Source organism: Chelonia mydas, chromosome 3 (genome assembly GCF_015237465.2).
Source record: "Chelonia mydas isolate rCheMyd1 chromosome 3, rCheMyd1.pri.v2, whole genome shotgun sequence".
In the NCBI taxonomy this organism is placed as follows: domain Eukaryota; kingdom Metazoa; phylum Chordata; order Testudines; family Cheloniidae; genus Chelonia; species Chelonia mydas.
The window spans coordinates 129,703,299-129,726,656 of NC_057851.1; the positions used below are offsets into that span (position 1 = coordinate 129,703,299).

The 23,358-nt window shown below is 44.5% G+C and overlaps 2 long non-coding RNA genes across 2 annotated transcripts in view; one reads left to right on the forward strand and one right to left on the reverse strand.

Annotated features, from left to right (window-relative positions):
• The window catches only part of LOC119565816, a 71,577-nt gene that overhangs the window by 23,546 nt on the left and 24,673 nt on the right, over positions 1 to 23,358 (forward strand). The window lies entirely within an intron of this gene.
• Positions 1 to 23,358, reverse strand: part of LOC122465313 — a 43,080-nt gene that overhangs the window by 14,163 nt on the left and 5,559 nt on the right. Inside the window, exon 2 of the long non-coding RNA XR_006290059.1 lies at positions 18,960 to 19,082. This is a non-coding gene — a long non-coding RNA (uncharacterized LOC122465313). The remainder of the gene's footprint in view (positions 1 to 18,959; positions 19,083 to 23,358) is intronic.

The following is a 23,358-nucleotide window of genomic DNA, read 5'->3' on the forward strand; positions in this document are numbered from 1 at the left end:
GCTTGTAGGTAAAAAAGGAAACTATCGTTTTGGCATATCACTTTCAGTGGGCTGGAAAGGACCAATCTATACAAGCATACTTAATTGCTCAGCTGATAAAATGGAATCTTGAAAGCAACTTTTATTAGCTGGGCACTTCACACCTAGTTCATCAGGAACACTCATAGAATATCAGGGTTGGAAGGGACCTCAGGAGGTCATCTAGTCCAACCCCCTGCTCAAAGCAGGACCAATCCCCATTTTTTTGGCCTCAAATCCCTAATTGGCCCCCTCAAGGATTGAACTCACAACCCCAGGTTTAGCAGGCTAATGCTCAAACTACTGAGCTATCCATTTCATTGTAGAGCTGCTTATCTACAGGGCTTTTTGTTTTGCTCCTTTCAAATTGGGGTGGGTTTTTTTGGTTTTAAGATCACCTATGGTTGGTTTGTAGCTCATCTACATGGTCTTCATTTGTGCTGGTTTCAAGCAAACTTTCTCTGGAAATATCATCAGCCATGACTACAGGTGCAACTTCAATGGTACTGCACAAATTGTTTTCCTGATTTAAACCTTGACACAATGACAGATTCATATAGGGTGACCAGATGTCCCAATTTTATAGGGGCAGTCCCTATTTTTGGGTGTTTTTCTTACATAGGCTCCTATTACCCGCCACGCCTGTCCCGATTTTTCACATTTGCTGTCTGGTCACCCTAGATTCATGCTTGATGAATTGAGAGGCAGTTCTTGACTTTCTACTTCAGACTGCAGGATTTGATCAAGAAGTTTACAAAATGACAGTTTCTGCTCCTTAGGATCTTTGGAGGCAGTTTGTAATGACAAAATCTCCTTTTTCTTTTGTAAAATCAGACTTGTATTTGTACTTAGGGTTTTCATTTTCAAACATCTTGCCATATGAGAATAACTAAATTGGAAGTATATAGGCCTAAATAAAGTGTATTTTTGTGCTGTTTCATTTTTCCTTCATTTATAGGGGTAATCCTAAAAAAAAAAAAAGAAAGAAAGAAAGAAAGAAAGTTGATTTTATGTGCAGAAACTAGCAGAGAGAGATAGAACTAGAGTAGGGCTGGCTGGGGAGAGTGCTGTGGGGCTGCAGAGAGGCTGGAACATGAAGAAACATACCGCTCAGCGTGCCACAGCAAGAGGAGGATATGGAGCCTACGGGAACAAACTACATTTCCCAACAGCAGCCCCGTCAGCCCAGGAGCATGTCCAGTGGCTGTGACCCCTGCATGATGGGTAGGCAGCATCTATTACTACCACACTGCTGGGCATGCTCAGTGCTGTAGCATTTTACAAAGGCATAGCACTGCAAGACAGGTGGGGGTGGGTTCCCTGGCAGTGACACCCCTATAAAAATGGGGGGTGATGGCCAGGAGCTGCATTAGATACGTGCAACCCATGCGACTGCATCAGCTCGGAGGCAGTGAAGGGGCCCCTTGCCATGGTAACTTACCCAGCTACTTGTGAGGATGAGGTCCCGGAATCGCGTGAGGAGGGCAGGTGGCAGAGGAGGAGCTGATGCAGTTGCTGAGGGGCCCAGGCACTTGGAGGGCCCCGGCTCAGGGCTGCTCGGCCGCACAACACAGCCCTGGCGCAGGCTGCTGCCGTTCTCTGCGGCCTGCGTCTAGGAAGAGCAAAGTGCTGCTCCCCACTGCCCACACTGGAATTTCCCCAGGGCCTCCAAAACGGGGACTCTGCCATGAATTCCGGTTAGTGGGGCCACCAGTGGCTGAGGCTCCATGTTGGTCGGAGGCCCCTCCTCCCCGCCCATTGCCTGGGCAAATTCAAATGCGGGCGGCAGGACCTGGGGCGCTGCTCTTCCTAGCGGCTCTGACGCCAGCTCTGGTGGCAGAGCAGTGATGTGCTCCAACTCCTGCAGCAGCAGCTCTGGCTCTGGCGGGAGCAGTGGTGCCGGCTCTAATGGCAGCAGCACTGGTGCCACGCCTGGGCAGCGGGAGCAGACGGCACGGCATGGAGCTGGGCAGGTGGGAAGGGAGGTAGAGGGGAGGGCAGAGTGGGGATACTGGGGCTGTAGGTTTCAGAGTAGCAGCCGTGTTAGTCTGTATTCGCAAAAAGAAAAGGAGTACTTGTGGCACCTTAGAGACTAACCAATTTATTTGAGCATAAGCTTTTGTGAGCTACAGCTCACTTCATCGGATGCATACTGTGGAAAATACAAAACCTTTTGTAGTGATAAACACCCATTTTTTCATGATTTGTATGTATAAAAACATCTTCTGTATTTTCCACAGTATGCATCGGATGAAGTGAGCTGTAGCTCACGAAAGCTTATGCGCAAATAAATTGGTTAGTCTCTAAGGTGCCACAAGTACTCCTTTTCTTTTTGGGGCTGTAGGGGAAGTGAGAGTTTATTTGAAGTGGGACCTGTGATGGCATGTGGGGACCCCACAATAAAAACCTGCAGCTGGAACCATCTTTTTGTCCCTCTGCCCCTGGCAGATGGGAGAGAGAAAGAGGGGGGCATGGACCAGGCAAGACCCGGTCAGCCTTTGCTGACTGTTAAATCTGTCACTGACTGGGATACAATTAAAGTGCTCTCCAACTCAGTTTCCCAGGAGGAATTCAGTTTCTCTGGGCTTACTGCTGTTGCCTTCATAAAGGTAAGAGTATAATATAATAGCAGGCATGTCATAGTTACCAATATTTTCCCAGAGTTTTAATACGTTTAGTGATTCTGGAGCAGTCATAGCACTGGGACTGAACTGGTGTTCCAGTAACGTTTTAACTAGATACTGCCACAAACATGATTTCTGGAGCTAACATGTACCTTCCAGGGCCTCAGATCATTTAAATGGGCCTGCTTGGCTTAACTGGGATAGAGCCGCCCCACTTAATGTTTCCACATTATTGGTTTATTTTCGACAAGAAGGGCTGAGATTTCCCAAAGGACTGAATCCTCATATGTGCCAGGGGATGGAATTTAAGCCTGTGGCTAGATAGGACTGTATTGCTCTAGTGCAGTGGCTGCTGTTACCAAAGACCTTACCAGTAAGTATCTAAAGAGGGTAGAGCCCAGCTAACAGGACAGCGTCAAGGTGTACACTGATTCTTGTTCTATATGTACCAACAGTACCAACAATGCCTCCTGGAGCAAATCAGCATGCAGGGGGAATGGGCCTGCTGCTACAGCCATAAAAGGGGGGCCCCTGCTTCCTCCCTGCCCACTTTTGAGGTGGGCAATACCATCAGAGTCAGAGGCAATCGTTTTGCTCAGAGACGAGCAGGGGAAGGAGGCTTCATGCACTCCGCCCTCCTTACACTTTTGTACAGCAGCAGGGAAGTCTGGCCCATTGTGTTTAATGGCACGTCTGTGCTGGGGGCATGTTGCTTGGGTGTGAGGAGAACAACAGATTGGAGGAAAATTTTGTCTCCTCCTACATGCCCCATAGGGTGCCCGTCAGAGCAGAACTAGTATGGCTCCACTGCTGGGGGAGGAAGGATTCCTGCACAGCTGGTATTTGGGTGGCGCAGGAGGCAGCATAGGTGCTGGAACTAAGGGTGCTGGGGGAGCTGCTGCACCCCCTGGCTTGAAGTGGTTTCCATCATATCCAGGGTTTACAGTTTGGTTCAATGGCTCTCAGCACCTCCACTGTACAAATTGTTTCAGCACCCCTGGGGGGCAGTCTGGAAGAGAACAGGCAGAGCTAGATGACCAGTCACTAAGGAGTTCCAGCAGCCATTGCTTGCCATGGAGAGGATACAGCAGCAGGTGCTCCTAGAAGCTGTGGCGTAATGCTGCTGTCATTCCACAGAGGATTTCTTTCCTCCCCACAGACCCATGCTGTTTAGAATGGCGTAGGGAAGTAAGGGGGAGCGAGGGGGAAGGAGAGATGTGGCTTCTCTTACATAACATCATTGATCGGTACTGAAGCAAGAGAAACTTTTATCTGAAAAACATGCAAGTTAATTCACCTTAAGCGAACTGGTTGTGTGCTATAGTGGAAGAAGCAGACAACCAGCTCTTTGGGGATTCTGCTAGGGAACCTGGGTTGGATGACTAAACCCTGGCTCTTAGGGCAAAGCTTTATTCAGGGGTGGTGAATGTGCTGATGAACTTTACCTGCTCCTGCCTCTGGAAGCAGCTATAATCTAAAAATCTACAAAGGGGTTCTTTGTTTTGAAAGTTGTGTGTCTGTCTCTTTCTCATTTTGGTCCTCGTACCTTTTCAGTGCAGAAGAATTTCAAACTGGAAATGGGTTTTTATAGTTCAGGTTCTTTCTCTAATATCCAATAAACCACAAGGGCATTCGATTCCGCAGAGCACAAAGTCTCTAATTTCTTTTTCCTGTCTCTTTTTTTGCCAGAATGTGGCTGATGGAAACCATCCCCCTTTTTGTTGTATATTTAATACAATGGTACAGTTCCCACAAAGTTACCCTTTGGAGCTAGTAATAGCAAGTGTGCTTTTCTCTCTTCAGGCAAATGAGAATGGGTGAGAAGACCCACTTAGCGTAGATTTTTACCTCTTCCGAGTTATAAGAGGAGATAGTTAAAAAGTCTCTTTCCATATTTCATCACTTGAAAGGACATGGTTAGTGTCACTGCATCACTTTAGATAGCTGTCTATGAGCTGGGTTGAAAGCAGTGCTAAATGGGACAGAGGTTTCGCTTGTGTCTTTGAAAAAAACCTCTCTTTTATTCCTAATGTATTGATGCTGTAATGCTCTCGCTGTCACAGCCCCTACTTATAAACCACTCCATCACTTTCTGCATTTCTACTTTTACAAATATCATTATCTTCAACAAGACTTTGACTCCTCAGAATGTGTCTACATGGGAGGCTGTCCTTCGGGGTATGTGATGAAACCTGATATTGTGTTTTTTAAAGGTCTTCTTGTCTGGTCTCCTTTCCATCGGCATTTGTATGAAGCTGGTTATCAATTCTTTGAATTCTTACAGCCAGGAAGTGCATTCCCTTAGAACGGCGAGATATGAAAATGTTACTTGTCCTGTGGATTGAATTGACATGAGAGAAAATTATTTCAAGTTCCTTTTCAGTGTTTTCCCAGCTCATAAAAATTCCCTCTTTGTGTCTAAGATAACATTTGATCATAGATGAATAATAACCCTTAGAAATGTATCACTGTTACCATCTTCCCATTGATGACCCTTTATCTTAGGCCTTATTTAGGGTTCAGTCTTGTTTCCACTGAAGCCAGTGGGAGTTTTGCCATTGATCTGTTAATGGGAACAGGAGCAGGTCCTTTCTATTTCCATACAGAAAACTTTGTTAAACAAGAGGTAGTTGAAATCCAATGAAACACACTTTCAGCCTTAACACCCCAAAACACAACTTTCTATACATATATTTTGCACCATTAAAAGAATCCCTCACAAAAGTTAGCAAATGTGGAACTGACTAATAAAGGGATCCAGATAGTTCCCACTGCCACGTAACCCTTCCTCATTCACTATCACCCCACCGAATGTACGCTGCCCAGAATGTGGTGGTTCACCTGCCACCATTGCTGGCCACAGAAAGTACATTACACCAATGCTTCAAAGACTATACTCAGTTCCGTCTCATTTCTGGGTTCAGTTCAAGGTGTTTGCTGTAGATCAAGTCTTACCTCTTTAAGGACCTCATTCAGCAAGATACTTAAATATATGCTTATGTCCCACTGAAGTCAGTAGGATTTTAAGCACGCACTTTGTGCTTTGCTGGATCAGGGCCTAATGTCCTATATAGCTTGAGGCAGAGCTACATGGAGGGCCACCTATCTTCCTATGTTCTACCATGACAACTGAGATCAGCCAGTACATTTGACCTACAGTCCCCAGCTATTAACGTCCAGAGGCTGGTGGGAGGATGGAAACACTTATCAGTAGAAAGCCCTTGAGTCTGGTATTAGCTTCCCCTTGAAAAGGCAGACCTTCAGGGAACAGTGAATGGCGTGTTTTCTCAAGTGTATTTCTGAACAGTGAGAACAAGGGGCACAGGTTCTACCAGGTTTTTAATTTGTGGATGGAGTCTATTTTTTTTTCCTTTAAAATTGGGATGTGGAGTGTGTTGGTTTTAAGAAGTTGCACAAACAACCAGAGGATTTTGTAATGAGTTGCACTTTTATAAACTGAATAACAATTTTCATGTTCACATCTCCAACTTCTCAAGGAACCAAAATCATTCCTTGTGTAATCCCATGGAAATCAATCAGTAGAGAAGAAGTTAGCCCAAGGTATATTTATAGAACTCCATCCTCTGAGCTTTGCCACTGGCTTGTTGTCAGAATGGAGTGCATGAGGTGGTATGTGGAGCTATGTAACTGAAAGGAGATGGTGTCATTCTTTTTCCTGTGTGCTGAACCTTTAAATATAGAGGAGTCTGTACCAGCCAGTTGCAGGAGTAGCTTTGAGGTAGCTGCCACTTGCGGTCTTTCAGGTCAAATGCAGAATGTTACTGACTGAGGAACACACAGTGCTGAGAACGAGGAGTACTTCTGGCACCTTAGAGACTAACAAATTTATTTGAGCATAAGCTTTCGTGAGCTAAAACCCACTTCATCAGATGCATGCAGTGGAAAATACAGTAGGAAAATATATACACCTCTACCCCAATATAACACGGTTCTTGGGAGACAAAAAATCTCACCGTGTTATAGGTGAGACTGCGTTATATTGAACTTGTTTTGGCCCCCCCATTCCTTGTTCCCTGACCGCCCCCTCCAGAGACCCCCCGTCCCTAATCACCCCCAGGACCCCACCCCCTACCCAACCCCCCTGCTCCCTGTCCCCTGACTGCTCCGACCCCATCCACACCCCTTGCCCCCTGACAGGCACTCACTGGCAGCGGCGGGAAGCGGAGCAACGCGGCCCCAGCCCACTCCACTCTGCCACCTCCCAGCCGCGGTGCTCCGCTTCCTGCCACCGGTGAGTGCTGGGAGGTTGGGGAAAGGACGCCCCCGCACTCACCTGCGGCGGGAAGTGGAGTGACGCAGCCCCAGCCCACTCCGCTTTCCTTGCCCCGGCCCCAGCCATGTCGCTGGGGGGGGGGGGAGCGGAGGGGGGTTGGGGAAAGGTCCCACACTCACCTGCGGTGGGAAGCGGAGCACCACGGCTGGGAGCTGGAGGAGTGGAGCAGGCTGGGGCCAGGCTGCTTCACTTCCGTCGCCGCCGGTGAGTGCAGTGGGGAATCCCTTCTCTCAAGCCCCCTCCCCTGAGCGACATGGCTGGGGTCGGGGCGAGGGAAGCGGAGCGGGCTACTCCTGGTCCTCCGCTAATCCCCCGGGCCGCTCTGGGACTGCGGGACCCTCAAAAGTGCCCCCCCACAGCTCCTGCCTCCCAGACCCTGGCGGGGAGAACCCCTGACCACCCCCGAGATCCTCTGCCCCTTATCCAACCCCTCAGCCCCAGCCCAGCACGGCATGGCACCCTTAACACGCTGCTCAGAACAGCATGTCAGAGCTTTACCACATTATTTGCTAACCCGCGTTATATCGGGTCGCGTTATATCTGGGTAGAGGTGTATATACACAGAGAACATGAAAAAATGTGTGTTGCCATACACACTATAATGAGAGTGATCAATTAAGTTGAGCTATTATCAGCAGGAGAAAAAAAATCTTTTGTAGTGATAATCAGGATGGTCCATTTCCAACAGTTGACAAGAAGGTGAGAGTAACAGGTGGGGGGAGAAGGGGGAATAAGCATGGGGAAATAGTTTTACTTTGTGTAATGACCCATCCACTCCCAGTCTTTATTCAAGCCTAATTTAATGGTGTCCAGTTTGCAAATTAATTCCAGTTTAGCAGTCTCTCCTTGGAGTCTATTTTTGAAGTTTTTTTTGTTGTAATATTGCGACTTTTAGATCTGTAATCGAGTGACCAGAGAGACTGAAGTGTTCTCTGGCTGGTTTTTGAATGTTATAATTCTTGACGTCTGATTTGTGTCCATTTATTCTTTTATGTAGAGACTGTCCAGTTTGACCAATGTACATGGCAGAGGGGCATTGCTGGCACATGATGGCATATATCACATTGGTGGATGTGCAGGTGAACGAGCCGCTGATAGTGTGGCTGATGTGATTAGGCCCTGTGATGGTGTCCCCTGAATAGATATGTGGACACAGTTGGCAACGGGCTTTGTTGCAAGGATAGGTTCCTGGGTTAGCATTTTTGTTGTGTGATGTGTGGTTGCTGGAGAATATTTGCTTCCGGTTGGGGGGCTGTCTGTAAGCAAGGACTGGCCTATCTTCCAAGATCTGAGAGAGTGAGGGTTTGTCCTTCAGGATAGGTTGTAGATCCTTTATGATGTGCTGGAGAGGTTTTAGTTGGGGGATGAAGGTGACGGCTAGTGGCATTCTGTTACTTTCTTAGTTGGGCCTGTCCTGTAGTAGGTGACTTCTGGATACTCTTTTGGCTCTGTCAGTCTGTTTCTTCACTTCAGCAGGTGGGTATTGCAGTTGTAAGAATGCTTAATAGAGATCTTGTAGGTGTTTGTCTCTGTCTGAGGGGTTGGAGCAAATGCAGTTGTATCTTAGAGCTTGGCTGTAGACAATGGATCGTGTGGTGTGGTCTGGATGAAAGCTGGAGGCATGTAGGTAAGTATAGTGGCAGTAGGTTTCCGGTATAGGGTGGTGTTCATGTGGCCATCGCTTATTAGCACTGTAGAGTCCAGGAAGTGGATCTCTTGTGTGGACTGGTCCAGGCTGAGGTTGATGGTGGGATGGAAATTGTTGAAATCATGGTGGAATTCCTCAAGGGCTTCCCCTTTGGAGACAATGGTTGTAATCCTGACCCCATTGAAGTCAATGGGAGTTTTGCCATTGACTTTTGTGGAGCCAGGTTTCACCCATTATTTGTTCTTTTTTGGGCTGTCATTCCATAATCTGAAACAAAGTCATCTCGACTGAGAAATGTGGGTTTTGTTCTTTGCATATGGACAAACTAGCATGTGACCGGCTGCTCTACACTTAGTTGAAAATAGCTGTCACTATAGCAAGCGTGTCCACAATAAATTTCAAGGATCATTTTTTTCTGCTAGAAGTGTCTTCCCGCTTGTCACCTCCCTAAATTCACAACTGCCTTACAGTATAGGTCAAGAGAATCAAACAATTCCTGTTCATGTGGCAACTACTGTAACTACCAGGCCACAGTTTAGTGGGGAATGTAAAGCAAATCAACAAAATTTAGGTGGTGATGGAGTAACATAAAGATCACTTTGGAAGCTGCTGTCAGCTACTAAGAAAATAATTTTAAATTAGACTTGAACCGGTCCTGAAATTATCCACCACAAGTGGTTACAAGCCTCAGTGTTGTATAACTGACCAGGGCTATTTCCTCTTTTCCTAACAACGATCATCTCATTTAGACTTCTTTGGCAATTCTTGCGTACTCATAAAAAGGCATGACACAGCATATCTTTTGTGGTTTACCTTGCCAAACAAAATTACCGTGTAAGTGTAGTTTCTTTGCCTTTGCATAACTAACGATACAAAGTAGATATAGAGAGAGTATCTGTGCTATGATACAAGCATAAGTCTTTTAAAAGTAGTCTTCTGTTCAACGTGATTTTAAAAAGAATTACTTATCTTGAAACTGCTGCAGATAGTTGGGGAAAGTGAGAAAGTTTCTAAATGTCTATTATGTTTTAATTCTCCAACTATACTGATGAAATTTAAAAAAATAACAGCCACTATTTTGCAGCAGGGGAAAGGATTGAAAAGTAGCTGTTTATGTCTCCTGACTGTGGGGACCATTCTGTGTCAGTTTGGCTCTCAGTATAGTCTAGAACAGCCTCAGGGTTACACTAAACTACACCAACTGTCAGTGAGGGGTATCTGGGAGATGGGAATCTGTGGGGCATAAGAATAGCCCAGCCACACCCATTTTCCCCTAGCCATGCCCCCTATGCCAGGGACTTATCAGGAGAAGTATGTATGAGCCACTTTGGGAGGTCTACTCCATGGAAGAGGATTCCCCTACATAAGGGAATCTTCCAGTCACTGTAGCTGCCAACTCTAGAGCAGTCTTGCACCAGTAAACAGGCGCAAAGCTGCCCTAACAGACCTGAGAATCAGATGCAGTGTTTTTATGCTTGCTTTGCTGGTTGTGCAGTGACTCTAAAACAATAGTATAAACCAAATGAAATGCTGAGAGGTGATTCAGGTAATCTGACTGGCTCATATAAAGAGCATTAAGTGCCTGATCCTAGTCCCATGAAAGTCAATGGCAAAACTCCCAGTAATTTCAGTGGCATAGGATCAGGTCCTTATTTTCTAGAAGTTCTCTCTCTATACCAAGCATCATCTATTAAAAACAAAATTTAAAGAATCTCGGGGGCAAATGTTCACTCAGACTTGCCTGCTGGCTTCAGTGAGGTTGCACAAATAGAGCAGTGGGCAGAATTTAGCCCTATACCTCTATAATTTCCTCCTCACTTTTACACAGCATCAGGCCTTCAAACCCAGTCTTGTCATTTATCATCATTACAATTTAACATTTGTATTGTGGTAGTGCCTACAGGCCAACCAGCTCAGGGCCCCATTGCACTAGGCATTGCACGAATAGCGAGAAAATGACAGTCTCTGTCCCGAAAAGCTTCCTAGACTAGGGAAATGCCCTGCACAAGGTCATTTTAGCCAAACCTTGTTTATTTCAACAGTTGCTGATCGGAAATGAGTTGTATCCCCTAACAGGTATCAAAGACATCGATACATTAAGTACATTGAAATGTCTCCTGATTATCCAAAACCCTGTTTATCCACATTACTTCTAAGTCCACTATGCTATTGGATAAACGAGGTTTGACTGCACTGCTTAATTATTCAAGAGTCGTGTTGACATCGATTGATGTTACTAGTGCCCAAAGATGTTTTGGCATAAAAAGGCACCACGTACAGTAAATTGAAGTTATTCTTAGACAAGAAGGGCAATGCTAATTTCAGTTCTCCTCAAAACACATGGGAAAATAAATCAATGGTTGACAAATGGAAAAAATAATCAGTATGGAAGAAGACGTGATTTGCCAACTGATAAGGGTAAGTTACAGCTAATGGCAATTTTCAAATATCTGGCAATGTCCTTCTGACATAGGGCTTCCCAAACACATGGTGATAAAATCTTATGGCAACCATACCACCATGGTGTCTCAACAACCTCATCTACAAGGTGTGTCAGCAGTGGGTACAGATGAATCGGCACTCAACACAGTTGAATGATCAATGCACACCAGGACAGACTGTGCCCAACACTGGTTCAGAAATCATGGTTAAAACCTGCTGGCAGTCTCCTGGAGTCAAGTTGTGTGGAGATAGTCATGTAGGAGAAGTATCACTTAACAAGAGGGCTGCTGCATTCTGCACTAACTGCTATTTCCAGATGGGATTGATGTAATCCCAAGTAAAGCACACTGCAGCATTCCAGTGTGGAGCTGACAAAGGCATAGTTAGCCATGGGAAAGCCACCTCCAAAAGAAAAAAAGTCACAGCTTTCTGACCTGTAGAATTGTAAGAAGCAACCACTATCAACTAGACATCCAAGAGCTGCTGGGGAGACAATAAAACCTCTCAGGCTATGAATCTAAATTTAAAATAGTAATCACGGGCCTCAAAAAGGACCACTGTTATAATCTCTGCTATTTGTCCAACTATTTCACTTACCTGATAAAGGTTACCTTCCTCTTTATCTCAGACAAATAATTTGTATATATGCCTCTATCTCTACCAGACACTAAGTAAGTCACTCCACTCTACTGGTCTGGTTGGATGAGATACAGATTAGTGTCATGCATAATGATGGTACAATAATCCAGATACCTCCTCATTAACTCTCCCGATGGCCCCTTATACATATTGAACAGGAAGGTGGAACAAAAAGGAACTCTGCCAAAACCCACACAAGAGCAACCTCGAAGCAAGAAACCTGTTGCCCAATACTATCCCCTGGGATCTCTCAGAAAGAAAAGAGCGGACTCCATCCATCCGTTCTTGGCCTGAAGGAGTGTTAGTGCTACCTTCTGGCCAAGAGTTTCCAAAAGCAACTGACAAATCTGAAAGAATCAACACAGACACCTGGAGAAGATCATCAGCCTGCACAGTCTCCAGTCTGCATCCAGGACTAAAACCAAACTGATTGGGATAAAACGCCCCTAGCACTGCAGATGCTGCTGGAATTGTCTTGCCACAACCTTCCTGATAGTTTTCTGTAAAGAAAGAAGTGGAGAGAATGTGAGCATTAGGAGATGGTTTCTTGAACAAGTAGCTAACAGTTGGTTTTTAAAGAAAAGCTGGCATCTTTTCTCTTAAGGAGGCCTTGAAGATCAAACCCAATAATGGCCCCGCCACTTTCTCACTGGCTTTCAGCAGCGGGGAGTAAGATGGAACTGTGGTCCACACATGCCTCAGAACATCAGTGGGTGACATCCAGCGCTGGCCTTGCCATGAGGCGAACTGAGGCGGCCGCCTCAGGTGCCAGACTGTGGGGGGGCGCCACTAGGACCCAGAATGTAGAAAATTGTGTCTGCTGCTGGTGCATATGTATTCTCTCTGCTCTAGATGCACAGAGATGGTGGAGTGCTGTGCTGGAGGAAGGAGGGCACAAGAGACATAACAGGCAGGCAGGAGAAAAGGTGAGATGGAATAGCAGAAAGCAGCAGGAGCCGCAGGGAGAGAGAGGAGGAGGAGCCTCTTAGGTACCTCTCTAGCACCCCCAGGAGCCTGGACTGATTAACACCAGCTTCTCAGGGAGCTTCCTGTTTCCTGCTGCTTCCCTGAACCCACTTGAGGAGAACAGGCAGTCAACTGAAGTAGTAGGAGCCAGTTAGGCCCTTAAGACGCCGATATCTTCCCTCACTCAGGCCCTGCTACCAGCCTGCTTATTTGTCCCCTTCAATTGAGTGTTGAGAGCCACTATAGCTGGCACAGAACAGCAGTCATGAGTGAAAGAAGAAAACGCCCCTCTGGGGCAGCATTCAGAAAAAGAAAGAAAGCAAAGGAAGCTTTTCTATCTAAGCAGGAAGGAGCTCTCCTGAGATACATAGACACAAATGTTCACGGTGAGCCTTCTGGCCCCAGTGAGGATATGAGTGGTGAGGAGATGCCTGATCTTCCAGTTAGTCAGAGTGCAGGTGACCTGGCAGCTACTGCAGAATCCATATCTCCATCTCAAATGGATGTAAACATGCACATTCCCGAAGAAAAGTGTAGATCAGAGAAGAGTGTGGTGGAGGCGCAAGAAACAGCTGCTCCTGAGTTTAGTTCCTTAAGTCTAGATGATCAAGGACTGTGGACCCACCTGAGCAGTAGCCTGAGGGACTTTCTTGTACTGCATGGGCCACAGCAAGTGAAAAACTTCATGTTCCCCAAAGACAATGAAAATATAAGTTTCCATCCAACACATTACTGGCGTGAAATCCCCAATGGTGACAAAGTGGAGAGGCCATGGCTTATGTACTCAGAAACCCAGAATGCTGCATACTGTTTTTGTTGCAAACTCTTCCAGTGTAATGTTCCAGCCACATTGGGTTCTACAGGAACAAAGGACTGGAAAACATCTGGCTACAAATCTGGCATGCCATGAGAAGGCAGCAAATCACCAGAGAGCATTCCATAGGTGGAAACAGCTTGAGATGAGACTAAGGTTAAAGGCCACCATAGATGATCAGCATCAAGAGAAGATTGCATCAGAGTCTCTTTACTGGCAAAGTATTCCGAAAAGGCTCATTGCCATTGTGAGAATGCTTGCTACCCAAAACCTAGCACTGTGTGGCACTTCAGATCAGCTGTATGTGCCACCAATGGAAACTTCCTTAAAATTGTGGAGCTGATGGCTGAGTTTGATGCTGTACTCTAGGAGCATCTAAGAAGAGTCACCACCCAAGAAATGTACACACACCACTACCTTGGAACAACAATTCAAAATGAGATCATACAGTTACTGGCAACAAAAGTCAAACAGAAGATTGTGGCAGATCTGAAGTCAGCAAGATATTACTCTGTTATTCTGGACTGCACACCTGACATCAGCCATACGGAACAAATGACTTTAATGGTGCATTTTGTAACAACAACAACAACCTAGTGAAAATGTCCCTGCAATGGTGACTGTCGGAGAGCATTTTCTAGAATTTATGGACATTGATGATATTACAGGACCTGGTATGACAAATGTGCTTCTTAAAAAGCTGGAAGATACGGGAATTGCAATAGTTGACATGAGAGGTCAGGGCTACGATAATTATGCCAACATGAGAGGAAAAAACAGAGGAGTGCAGACATGGATCCGAAAGTTAAACCCTTGAGCTTTTTTTGTTCTATGCAGTTCTCATTCATTGAACTTGGTGGTCAGTGATGCCGCATCAGTTTCTAGTGAGGCTGCTGAATTTTTTAATGTAATTCAAAGCATCTATGTATTTTTCTCTGCATCAACTCATCGATGGCAAATTTTGAAGCAACATCTGGGAACATCCTCTCTGACACTGAAACCACTGAGTGCCACACAATGGGAAAGTCGAGTGGAGGCGATAAAGCCTATCAAACACCAAATTGGGAAGATAGATGATGCCACAGTTGCCATTATGGAGGATAATGCTAGGACAAGAACTGTTTGTGGGAGAACAGTGGCAGAGGGAAATGGAATCACCAGAAGCATACATAACTTCAAATTTCTGTGTGGCATAGTGTTGTGGCATGACATACTGTTTGAAATAAATGTTGTAAGCAAGAGAATCCAAGGTTTTGACCTTGATATATCTGGAGCAATGGAACAACTGGACAACGCAAAGTCATACCTACAACAGTCTTACCGGTCAGATGAGGGATTTCAAAACGTTCTGAAGAGTGCACAGAAGTTGGCAGAGAAACTTCACACTGAAGCTATTTTTGCACCCATTCAAGAATACAAGAGTCACCGAAGAAGAAGACATTTTGATTACAAGGCACGGGATAATCCCATAAGAGACCCTAAACAACAATTCAAAGTTGAATTCTTTAACCAGGTGCTAGATTGTTCATACAGTCAGTTGAAGAACGTTTCATGCAGTTCAAGGAATACAGCAGTATATTTGGGATGTTGTATGATATTCCAAAACTCCTCACTATACCTGAAGAAGACCTACACCAGCAATGCAGGGCACTAGAGACAGGGTTGACACATGATGACATGCGTGATATTGATGCAAGTGATTTAGGTGATGAACTGAAAGCCCTTTTAAGATACATTTCAGCAGGATCAACTCCAAAGGCTGTTCTGGAATATATGTGCACAAATAAGATGATCACCCTCTTTCCAAATGCTTTTGTTGCTCTGCACATACTTCAACACTTTCTGTAACAGTTGCCAGTGGAGAACGCAGCTTCTCCAAGCTGAAGTTAATAAAAACAAATCTACGCTCCACAATGACACAGGAGAGGCTGGTCGACCTTGCAACCATCTCAATAGAGCATGAGCTGGCCCAGACTGTGGACCTTCAGGAAGCAGTTCAAATCTTTGCAACCAAGAAGGCACGGAAAGGACCACTTTGATTATTCAAACTGATAAAAATGCCAGTATTTACTATGCAGACAAGAAAAGGTACATTTGCGGTTCAGGCGTTTGAAAGTTAAGTGTTACTTAAAATTTTTGAACAAGGCAATTTACGTTGTTAGTTCTCCTTTATTGGGGTAGGTAGCAGAGCAGTACCATGAGAGGAGTAGAAGAGGAAGAAGGCAGAATTGAGACCTTTCAAAGTTTTGGCCCAAGCGAGGGGGTATGGGAGCGTCATTTGAGCTCCCCGCCTCAGATGCCAAAATGTTGTGGGCCAGCCCTGGTGACATCAGCTGAAACTCAAGCAGAGCAAACTTTGCATTTATGCCCTCCAGACACAGCTCCGCTATGCTGGAGGCAGACAGCTCTGTCTTTATCTGTCAGTAAGCTTATCTGCAGCACAGTCTAAAATGCCTCACAGTGAGAAATACTCAGCTTATCCACTGAGTGCAAATAAAAAGGGATCAACCAGGTTGTTCACCACCCAGAACAGTTAAGCTATGACTTTGCAGATGCTATAATAGAAACTAAGGGCTTGTCCACACTTACAGTACTGCAGTGGTACTTAGTGAAGACACTACCTACACCAACGGAAGAGCTTCTCCTATCAGCATAGGTACTCCACCTTCCTGAGAGGCAGTAGCTATGTCTATGGGAGAAGCCCTTCCATTGACATGGTGCTGTCTAGACCGGGAGTTAGGTCGGTATAGAACTAAGGTTTTTGCATGGATTTTCCACACCCCTCAGCAATGTAGTTATACTGACAAAACTTTGTATTGTAGACCAGGGCTAAGAAACCGTCCTTCACAGCAATGGAAAACTTTTAAAATTCTTTCTGTTGTGGTCAGTCAGCCTCAGGATGAGACTCGGACACACACATAGGCAACAGCTTCTTGTTTTAGATCCTGACCGCTGTTTAGATAAGGGACACGTGTCGGGTAACTGTACCTGTAAGGCAATAACAGAATTCTGTTGAGCTCTGACTCTGTCTGTGGAACTGAGTGAAGAGCTGGCTTTTGAGCTGCAACTGATAGATTGAAGTTTCCAATAAAACAAGTGTTTGACAAGAGTATCAATGACCAATTTCATTGTGTGATTAAAATTATGCAGGGAAAACATTTGAGTGTTTGTTAATTCACACTAACACATCTGTACATTTCAAAGTAACGTAAGCAGTTTCCTTAACTTTAAGGGGTTGCTACCATTACTTAGAGCCATCGCCTCCCATGGCTTCAACTCCTACTGCTGCAGGACATATCATTAATAAAAAAAATGCTATAGTGCTGGAGATTGTTCTGGGCACTAAGTAGACAATATAATTAATTATAACAGTCCACGGAGGCTACAGATCCCAGTATGCACCCTGCATCTTCCATATTAAAGGTGACCTGCAAAGGATTGTTAAAAACTTGGATTTGTACCCCCTTTTGCATTTTTATGATGTATGAAGAAGGCCTCTATGGTGGATATTTAGTTTGTTTTCCCCTGCTTATTTAATATCTTAAGAAAAGTCAGGAATGTCAAATCTATCCTTTTTAGCTTTGCTGGGGGACAGGTAGGTCTCAGATGTGTATCATGAGGTCTTGCTCTTAAAATTGAAGAGATGGCAGTGTCCACTCTTTTAACAAAGACATCCTTTTTCCCATGTATTTCTTGTGCATTGGAGTTAAATAAACTGACAAAAAAAATCTCTCACAGTTAGTTACTCAGTTACTTACCTTTCTCAGTTACTCACCTTTCAATCTCTTACAATATCATAACTTCGCTAGTTCTACTTGTTCTAGTTCCAGTTGCTAAAAAGTCTTCCAGGGTAGACAAGACCTTGTCTTTAAAACAAAAATCCCTTTCTGACTAAAGAAGCAATTTGAACCAAAAGGGGGTAGAGGAGGAATTAGGGGGCAGATCCTCAGCTAGAGTAAAATTGTCCTCGCTCCATTTGTTAAGTGGAATAAAGTCAAGTGTATATGATGGCCTACCTGAAATTGTCTTACCACATGGTAGTTTCTCTGTAATTTTCTTCATTTGTCTTTGCATGTCTTTCCCATCTGAGTTGTCCTGTGCATCTCTTATTTATTTTCTAAAGATCTCATAGTTTTGTTTTTTTAAATTGACATTGCTTGTATTGTGATAGAGTGGGCAAAGCATGTATTGAGACAACTGTATAATATAGAGAAGAGATCAAGAAATCTCTCTTCTTTCTTTAAAGATTTTTTGGGGAAAGGGGAGTATCCTGTGAAAATTTTTCACTTTTTTGATAAAGAAAACAAAATTTTTACTGAAAAATATTAGGTTTTCTTCCAAAAAACAGAAACATTTGACCAAAACACAAATTTTTGTTTGGTCAAAAAGCCATTTTTCGTTAAAAACAAAAAGTTGACCACCTTTAATAATATAGCCATAAACAAGTAAATCAAAACTTAACTACATATACAAAAACGTAAACAAGATGAGGAAGAAGGGTTTGTAGGAAGTGACAAAGAGGAATTTGTTTGGATAAGTATCACCTCCGTTCAGGAGGATAAGATTACTATGGATTCAGTGAAGTCTAAGAACACCAGCTGTGTTCAAGTGAAGCATGTTAGCATTCTCATCTCATCTGTGGCTTTCCTTGCAAATGTATATTCCAGCTTCACTTTGCTGAGCCACTTGTTAAAAATTAAGGGGTAAACAGCCTTTCCAGCTGGCTCTGTGCAAATGTTAATAGGTTTTGAACCTCCAGAGGCTGGGATTTGATGCCTGATTCTACTCACTGAAAGTCAATGCAAACTTTACTATTGACTTCAGTGTGTGCTGGATGAAGGCTTTGGAGGCCAAGTGTTCCCAGTGGAGGAGGGTCCTCATCTCTGAAAATTGCTTACCCTTTGGTCCAACAGATCTGAGCTTGTTAACCTCCAGGGCGCAGTGCAAAGTCAATCCATTCTCTCATGCTTTTACCTTAGATGGGTTTATCTAATGGGTATTTCGGTTTTAGTAATGCTCAAGTGGTGCGTTGGCGATGTTACCCATGCATGTCTATGTTATATTACAGGAGGAGGCAGCTGTAATTTTAGGGAGTGTTTTCTTATTGCCAACTGTTGCTAGTATATTTGTAATGAGAGTACATCAAAGTGCACTACAGAACTTTTACTACACTGGAGCAGTGTCCACATGGGACTTTACTGTGTGGCAAGCTAGTGCGCTGTAGAGTCGTACCCTGGCTTGCTCCCAGTAACATCCTGTGTAGACAAGCCCTCAACTAGTAAAATACAGCATTTCACATCTCTCACGGTATTGTAGGGGTCTTATACAAAGCCCCCTGAATCATTGGGAGGGCGGAGGGGGGCTTTTCAATGGACTTCAATGAACTTTGGATCAAACCCAAAGAGAATATGGGCAAAATAGGAACCTGCTCTCCCCACATATTTGTTTTTGTGAAGAACCACGCTTCAGATACCCAGTTTGTTAACATATGCTGTATTTGGCGGTTTTGCTTACCCAATTTTCTGTTTCTATGTAGTTTCCTCCTCTTGAGGTTCAGTAACCACTGCACTTTTCCTGGAGCTTCCCAGGATTCCAAGGCAGAGAGAGCAGCAGAGGATGTGGTAGACCCAACAGTTGCTAGATAAAATGAAGACGTAGTCAGATTTGCTCCAGCATCTGAATCTAATTGGGAATCTTCCATAATAGCTTTTCTGTTCTGGGACAGTTTGGGGCCTGCTTTCCTTTTGTGCTACTGTAGCAATTGCATATTTATAGGGAACAAATATATGGGCATGTTTACATTGCACATGTGGCTGTAATGTGCTCAGAATAAGCCCTCCTGGGTGCCTGACTGAGATGGAGCAAAGTTCACAACACCCACAGAATCCATCCCAAGTTTTGAACAAGAATCAGGGGACACTTTGGGAGTTTTAATTGGTTCTAGCCTATCAAACCACACTAAATAAATAAAGGTGCTAGTTCTTCATCTTAATACAAAGATTTAATATACTGCAGAAAAAGTGATAAAGTAATGAAACCAATAATGTTCTTTAAAGTGCAGAAGAGTAATGGCCTCTGTGCTAAGTTCAATTTCATGACATGTTCACAGATAGGTGCAGATAAGCATGAAACCTAGTACTAATTTTCCAGACATGAGTGAAATACTAACTAGACAGGAGGGTTATCTGTTTTGCTGCATTCTGTTACTTTTTTGTGCAGTTACATTTCTCATTGATTTGAATAACACAATCATTATCAAACTCCTCTCTGACCTCCCTGTTCCTACCAAATAAACTTGTGGATTTTTCTCAACTGCCTACCTTTACATGTCTCAAAGACTGAAGAGCTTCTCTCAGAGAAGACGAGTGTTAAGTCTCCTGACACATGGGAGACTAATCATGTCTTCAGTTAACTAAAGAACTTTAATTTAACAAAACAACAACAAGAAATAAAAACAATCTGAATTGAGTCAACACGGTACGAGGGGTGTTTTTTATAATTTGCATCCAGTCTGCTCCATTCATGTAGTCAGTCTCCAACCAACTGATTTCTAAGTGATAGGACTTTTTGTTCCAGATTGTACAGAGTGTCACCATGGTTCTTAAAGCTCCCTACACCACAAGAAGTGTCCTAAAACTCAACTCTGCCGTCTTTATCTCCTACCTTGACCCAGACCGGCTCACCTCCTCCCACATCTCTTGGAGTGTCTCTGCAAATCTGCTTTACTTCTCTTATGAAATGCTGCTTGTGTTCACTGCTGCATCAACTGCCCTTTGGGGAAATCCTCATCGGTGCCCCAAACTCCCCTCACAAATCCTAGATATCCAGACTCCTGAATGTGACCCATGTCCTGCCTTTTCACAGGTACAAAGAACTACAACTAAATCATCCCTTGACCCTATTCTCCCCAAACTCCACTGGCTTTTCTCTCAGATAAAGATCCAGGTCAAAATGGTCATCATTTTTAAAAGCCTTCATTCACTTGATTTACCCAGGCTCAGGGCTCTTTTCTTTTGCTAATCCCCTCCCTGCTCCCTTTTCTCATCTAGCATTGGTCTCCTCCCTGTCCCTTCACAGGAGATATCAATTCTAGAACCTTCCTGTAGCTCACCTCATGGACTCTCTGATTTAGATTGTAATCTCTTTGGGACAGAGACTGACTCTGGCTATGCTCTGAAGACATATATTTTCTCTCTTGCCTGTACTACTTACTTTCTCTCTCCTCATATTTTTTGAATGATTTAGCTCTGAACTTATAGGCCAGACTAAATCATCATAATAGTCCCTTCTGGCCTTAAAAATCTAAAAATTGTCTAAGACCAAGAAAGCGTTTAGGTTTGCAACAGATATAAAAGGTGCTATCAAAAATAAAATAAATTGTATTTTTAACCAAGTGCTACAGTGTTCATCCCCCGATACTCACATACTTGATGTAGCTGTTGATTACATACTGTATGAGAAGTATAGGCTTCAATGCTTTTATATGGTTTGCTTTACGTTTGTCTATTTTTTGTTTGATGTGTGTACTGTTGTGTCACTAGATTACTTATAGCTATTTGATGTATTTATATAAGTTGGATATTTAGACCACTGTCTAGTCATGTCATTGTTATAAGGATTCATAATATTTCCTTCCTATCCAAATTCCCTGGGAGCTATGGTTGTTCAGGATGAGTGTAAAGGGAATGATGGAGATTTAGCAACATATTTGTTGCTAACACAAGCAGGTATTTCACTGACTTAGTGGAGCTGTGCTTGCTTATGTCACTGGTAAATTTGATCTGTTTGTGAACAGTGCATGGAACCAGTGTCATGGCCTAGAGCAGTGTTTCCCAAACTTGGGATGCTGCTTGTGCAGGGAAAGCCCCTGGTGGGCCGGGCCGGTTTGTTTACCTGCCGCGTCCACAGGTTCGGCCGATCGCGGCTCCCACTGGCCGCAGTTCACTGTGCCTGCCCAATGGGGGCTGCGGGAAACAGCGGCCGGTACGTCTCTTAGCCTGCGCCGCTTCCCGCAGCCCCCATTGGCCTGCAGCAGTGAACTGAGGCCAGTGGGAGCTGTGATTGGCCGAACCTACGGACGTGGCAGGTAAACAAACCGGCTCGGCCTGCCAGGGGCTTTCCCTGAACAAGCAGCATCCCAAGTTTGGGAAACACTGGCCTAGAGGCTGCTCCACAGAGGGGATAAAAAGTCCACCACTACGGGCAGCTACGAGAGTCCTCTTTATGCTCAAGTGAAAGAAGCTTGTGGTTTTGGAGATAAAGATTAGGGATCTAGTTCCAGCTCTGTGTGTGTGTGTGTGTGCGCGCACGTGCACACGCGCGAGAGAAATATTTATCTAGCTCTGGCTCACTCTCCTAGTGGCTCCAGCCTCCCCACTCCCCTGCCTGATCCTGGCTGCGGCATCCCCAGCTCGCACCACACTGACCCCCTGCCAAGCATCCCCTGCCCAGGTCTGACACTGGCACCTGCCAGCTTGGAGGATGCTCTGCAGCCAGGGAGGAAAAGGGGCCACTTGGCCCAGGACCAGCTACCCTCATGGGCTACTGGCACCAGGGTCTCCAGAAAGGGGCCTATTGCTGCAGGAGGGGTGTCTCCCTGGCCCCATACCTATGCCGCTTTGACACCCCCCACCTTGTTGCACCTCAGTAGCATATGAATCCTTTTCAGAAAAGAAAGTAGAAAATCTTCCCATCCACGTATGACTTGGGACAGACACTTAGAAACCATCTGATCTTTCACCTTCCCTTCCTGCTCCCCCAGACATATAAAACAAAAAGAGGAGCCAATAAAAACCATAAAATGTTTGGGGAAAGTTACAGAAAAATAATTGAATTTAATATAAATACTTCAGACCAGAACTGCCCTTTATGACCTTGCAAGGAAAATACACAATGCCTAATTCTCTAAATATTATGATGTAAATGACAAAGCAGGGAAATGGCTGGGCAGCCAGCATAAATGACAGCTAGTTAAAGATTACACTAATTAGCAGAAGAACACTACAGGTATAGGAGTGGGTGGGTGAAATTCTGTGTCCTGCAATGTGTAGGAGGGCAGACTAGATGATCATAATGGTCCCTTCTGACCTTAAAGTCTACGAGACTCTATGAGGTGGATGTTCAAACAGCTTTTTCCAGTACTCTGAAAAGCTCCATAAAATCAGAAAGCCTGCCCAGTGTTTCCTTCTGGGAGACTTGGGCACTATACCAGAAAGGGGCACATTTCCCACCAGTCGTAACCAACTTTGCACTCATTGAAGGCAATGACAAAACTTCCATGGACTTCAAGGGGAGCATGACTGGGCTATGTATTTGTACCAGTATCTATTGTTCATCTTTAATTCAGCATCTAAAACCATGCATGGAATGTAATTGTCTGCAAGAGATTTTGACTACAGTGATGCCAATTAAATGTTGTTGTTTTTAATGTATATCTTCAGGATTGTATCCCGTAAAGGCGTCACACACACAATTGCCTTCAGAATCCTAGATGAGCTAATAACAGCTAATGCCTGCAATTCAGAAGTCAGGAAACTAGAACACAAGAAATGCTAGGACAAAGTGCCAAACAGTTCTCCCCATTGCAAGGGCGACAGAAAGTTACATTTTAAAAAAAAGTGGCTGGCAACCTGCCAAAGCAATAGCTATACAATCTGCCCCAAGGTGGTATGTTAGAACCACTAACGGACTAGTCCTGCAGGAGAAACTGAAGATATCTATGCAGAACCCTGGCTCTCTTTCTTGAAGACTGTTCTCCAGTGCAGACAGAAGTAACAAGCACCCACCCTGCCCCTGACAATAACTAACAGTAGGAGAAGCAACCTTTGGAATCTGACCTATGTCATGTGACTGGGGCCAAGAAATAATGGTTCTGCTCCTTGCCAGCTCTCCTGTGTGTCAGATCCTAGTTACA